The 5285-nt window shown below is 40.5% G+C and overlaps 1 pseudogene; it reads right to left on the bottom strand.

Annotated features, from left to right (window-relative positions):
• Positions 1-808: 808 nt before the first annotated feature.
• On the bottom strand, positions 809-2002 carry LOC141126527 (legumain pseudogene; annotated as a pseudogene).
• Positions 2003-5285: the final 3283 nt, after the last annotated feature.

Here is a 5285-nt window from a genome sequence, read left to right as displayed (position 1 = left end):
TGCTAAACGTTGTACCTTCATTAAATGTAACCATATTTTTACACTTAGAGGCTCCTCTATTCTTTTTTTATACTCTAGTTTTGACATGACGCTACTCTTATATCAAGACATCGCTTGTATATCAAGGCAAAATTTATTAAAACATTTTGCTTGTCTTGCAAAACTCTCTCAAACCAAGTTACTCTCAAACCAAGGTTTTACTGTATATCATTGGTGATTTGCATAGAAAACATACAGTATTGAAAAAGTTGTGCACGTGTTTTAGGTATTTGCTTGTTTTTCGCTTTTAAGGTAGCTTTTAATGGCATTTAAAAATGGATTAATCAGCTCTAAAAGTGAGACTTGGAACACAAGCATGCTTGGAACATTAAGGAGAGAAATACAAGATCTGAATAAGACCAGAAAGGTGGACGAGAGCAGATATGAGCACCTTAAATAAGAATCCTCCTCTCCTTCGGCAGGTACCAGTAATCTGCTTACCTTGGCCACCATCTCCTTCAGGTCATGGGTTTGATCCTTCCTCACCGTGAGCCCTGGCATACATTGCTCCTGATTCACATCAGAAAACTCGATCCACTCTTTGAGAGCGCAGCCTCCTTGCTTCCTCGGGTCTCCCTGTGACCTTCACAATGTACCAACGTGTCAGTCTGTGCTGAGTTTAATGCCTGTGACATGGAAGCATATAACTTCCAGGTGTCTAACCTGCAAACACCCCTAGGTTCCTTTGAAACAAAATTCTATAGGTGGAAATATTAAGTTAAGTTGTGTTTTTTTTTTTTTTTTTTATTTAATTTTTTAAAAAAAAATTTTTATTTATTTATTTTTTCTATTTGAATGAGGCTTTCTCATTTTTCTTTTCAAATGTATACACCTCAACACCCTGCCTCCATACCCTTCCCAATAACCTCCTAACACCCCCCCCGCATAAACACACACCTTGCAGTGCACACATTTATTTTTTTGGTTTAATTTTTTTTCTTTGAAAATAGCATAAACACCCTCCAAGGAAATACCCAACCTGGCGAGCCTTTAAATAGTAACATTAGAACATATCACACAGAGTATACAGGTTTACCAATTCCTTTTATCAAGGCTCTGGCTTCCTGTAGGACCTTTATCCTGGTCAGTACATCCCGGGCCTCATGAAGTGATAAGCAAATTAGCTGATGAGTTTTGGCAACAGCCTTAGTGGTAGCATGTGAGGGGCCACTGTTTTAGCTCTACCCTGGAACTGGCTCACCTTCATCTTGGAAATAGTGTGGTTCCCATACTGCATTACATGACTGGTATTGGTGTGTTGCTTCACCAGTAAAAACTGTTTGTGTAAGTGTCTTATTGGATAGATCCTCCACTTCTTAGTCCTCTAGCTGACGCTGTAAAGATAGCAGAGGTTTGTGTCTCGCTTCTCGCCATAATAACAGGTGTAAGAGGACTAGTGGGGGTTGGTGACTGTGGTGGAGTAAATGTCAATGTTGTTGGGTACGTGACTTATGAGGGAGCCCAATTCACAGACCTCGATGTATAGAACCATCTTTTTGTACTTCTTGTCATACATGTACTGAATGGTCTTGTTCAGTTCCTTGAAGTGGAGGTCATTACTGGGAAAGGCCAGCAGACCTGGAGCTCTGTAATTAGTGAAGTACATAAAGATATGGTTCTTAGATCTACCCTTAATCACCTTCCCAGATCCTTTTCCCTTCACCACCTCTGCGTCACCTCTCAGAACCAGAAAGTTGTCGGGAGTGAGGAACTTATTTCTGTAGTCCTTCAGCACTCCCGCATACACGCCTCTTCTGTTCCAGTTTATAATGATTCCTTTGGCTGTATTCTCTTCTGTATCTGGGGTATCGTCATACACTACCACTACGATCTCTTTAGGGATGCCTTTCTGCTTGACAATTTGGCACACTTCAGCCTGATGTCTATAGTTGTACCAGCCATTGGAGCTGGCCACCAGGACCACCTACTGCTTTCCCCTATCTTCTGGGTCATTGATGGGCATTGGGTGTGGCCAGGACAGCGAGGCTGAGGATTAGTGTTACTGAAAGCATCTTGGATGAAGTAACAGGACCCTGCTCCCCTCCAGAGGTCTGCGGTCCAGGTTTTATCATGGTGATGGGACCACAGATTGTGACTTCTCAACAAAATAAAAATGGAGACGTGGATGAATAAGGGAGTTTGCTTTGAATACATAGTTGGTATTCTTTAATATTGCATATCAGCAAGTAAATACAACAATGGCTAAAGTGTTTTTGGTGAATAGTCTTGATCACAGCACATATAAAAATGAAAAAAAAAAAAAAAAAAAAAAAATATATATATATATATATATATATTTTCAAAATTTAAAAAAAAGGTCCACATCATAACAATGATTTATACCTAGAGGCAAACCTCCCACACAAGGAGCTTGTGGGGGAGATAATTTTGCTCTTTCTAAACCCAGGACAACAAAAGATGTCATATTACCACAATGGATGTATTTAAAGTGTTTAGGAACATTAGACACATTTTTGTCATTACTATATGAGGCAGCATGGGAATGTTTGCTAATCCTGGTTCTGAGGTCTCAAAGTGCATCCCACATATTGTTTATTACACAGTGTACATTCCACAGCATTGACAAGGATACTAGTGCCACCATTACTAAAGTCATGAATCAAGAATTATTTTACAGTGGCACAAGAAACATTTCTATGCTGTCTAGAATGTTTGTTATAAAAAAGGGCACGTGTTGTTTTCACAACTATATGAACTTGTGGTATGCAAATGACAAGTTGATTCAAAAATGAAGATATCATATTTAACCACCTCAATACTGGGAACTTACTCCCCTTTCCTGCCCAGGCCATTTTTCAGCTTTCAGCGCTGTCACACTTTGAATGACAATTGTGCTGTCATGCTACAAATAGATCTTTCTTTTGGTGGTATTTAATTACTTCTGAGGTTTTTTTTTGTTTTTTTCAAAAACAGACAATTTTGAAGAAAAAAGTTTTTCTTATTCGGAGAAATGTTGGCTAAGACCCAATACACACTATGGGTTTTTCTGCAAATCTTTGTCTTCAGATTTACCAATACACCATATATTGTGAGGGTCAAACCTTAAGAGTCTCAATTTTTATGCAATCAGGCAGGCCCTTGAACTACATGCTTTTGGTAAATCTGAAGACAGAAATCTGTAGAAAATCTAAGAGTGTGTATGGGGCTTAAGAGACATGTGATCTGGGAAATTCCAAATGTCATTGTTGACACTTTTGTTTAGGTTTTTGTAATCAGCTATTTTGATTGAATGTTTGTATAAATGTAACCATAAGTGCTTAAAGTTAAGACTTGGCTATGAAAGAAGCAATGAGAACATGCTGACGGTTGATATCAAGAAGATGGTTAAAGGTCAGTTAGGAAAATCCCATCTCCCTTGATTTGTGTCCAATAGTTTAGAGAGCCAAAATTATGTGTATAAAAAAAACGAATGTTTCAGTCTTGTTTCATCACATTGCATTAGGCTGTGGGCCGATGATATTGTATATTCTGAATAAACCATATACAGATTACAAAAGCTGATTGGCGTTGATGTCCGTCCTTGATAGACTATAACCATGTCCTTTTATAGCATTGGGACTAAAACAGGATAGGAGACAAAATGCCACCCAATGTGTCCGCACAGCGGCTAGAAAATCTGCAGCCCGCTGACACGTTAGGAGTCAGTAGATATTCTGTTATGATGTTTTTAGAGTTGAAAATATTTTTATTGTTATAAAACAACAAAAGAATTAATACATTTGACATAAAGTAAAACATATTGAGAGATCAATCAGCGAGCAAAATGGCTATCGCCCACAGCTAAGCTGATAATTATTAAGTAAATTTTAATATAAATCATGTCAAGTATCAGGATAGAAGGTCAGGGAGAAAGAGAAAAAGAATAATTAGGAAATGAATAGGGGGGAAGAAGAACAGAAAAGAAAAAAGGGGGGAAAAGGAGGGAAGAGTAGGGAGAGGGGGTTCCGCTGGCTGGGGTTGAGAAGGAAGGACTCCAGATCCCTAGACATGGTCAGGGGATCAGCTTATATTTAAATTTATAGGGGAAGCTGTAATCTGGGGGGCAGGGAGCAAAGAAGACAGCGTATCTGAGGCGGAGAAGCGCTGCCAGACCGACCATAAAATTGTGAATTTCTCGTAGGTGTCATTGTCAAGCGCTAGCATCTCCTCCATTCGCATGATATCATTCATGGTGGAAGTCCAGAGAGACAATGGGGGGATAGTCGCTGTCTTCCAGAAAAGGGGTATGAGTTGGCGAGCTGCAGACAGGAAAAAACGTAAAAGATTGCGCTTTTGAGAGGCTATTGAACCTGGCAGAATAGATAGGAGGGCTATTTCAGGAGTCAATTTTTTCAAAACCTGGGATAACTGATTCCAGAAGGGCCTTATCCGATCACATTCCCACCAGATATGTAGATACGACCCTGTTGTAAGAAAACAACGCCAACACAAATTTGAAGTTGAGGGGAAGATTTTCCATAGAGAGGCGGGGTCCCTATACCACCTCGCCGTGACCTTATTATTTTTTCTTGTGAATAGCATGAGATTGAGGACTTATGCGCGAAATGGAACACAGTTTGCCAATCCGCTCTGGAGATGGTCTTTCCCAGGTCTGCCGACCATACTCTAGTGTAGGTGGGGAGGTCTTTCTGTGTAAGAGATTGAATAAGACTGTAGATACGTGAGAGCAGGGGTCTAGGTAACTCTTGCAAAGAGCTGAGGTGTTCAAAGTCAGTCAAGGGGCGATGGACCTGAGAGGAAGTGAAAAGATGTTTGGTGAAGGTGGAAAGGTGTATGGAAGTGAGCCAGTCTCGATTTCCTGGAGGGATATTTGGTGTTCCATTGTCTGCCCGGATAAAGGAGTGTGCTTGGGGCCAAGAGGAGCGGGAGAGAGAACCAATAGCATGAGCCCCTATACCTTGTGGAAAGGCGGGATTATCGAAAAGTGGTGATAAGGGAGATGGGTCTGAAGATAGAATCTCGCATAGACCTCTCTTATACCAAAGTATGAGGGCAGCTGTGGTGAGGGGTGATGAATCCGCCAAAACTGATAAGTTATGTTTATAGCCCCACAGTAAAGCCCTGAGGTCAACGGGGGACATATCCTGTTCAACCATAACCGAAGCTTTTTGGGAAGGTCGTGGGAACCAATCAAAGATACGTGCCATTACTGTGGCTTTGTAATAAAGCTCAAAGTCAGGTAGACCTGTACCTCCTTGCAATTTTGGCCGGGTGAGTAACTTAAA

Source organism: Aquarana catesbeiana, linkage group LG01 (assembly GCF_042186555.1).
Source record: "Aquarana catesbeiana isolate 2022-GZ linkage group LG01, ASM4218655v1, whole genome shotgun sequence".
Lineage (NCBI taxonomy): Eukaryota > Metazoa > Chordata > Amphibia > Anura > Ranidae > Aquarana > Aquarana catesbeiana.
Note: the sequence above shows the minus strand (reverse complement) of the source record. Positions and strands in the feature narration are given on the sequence as shown.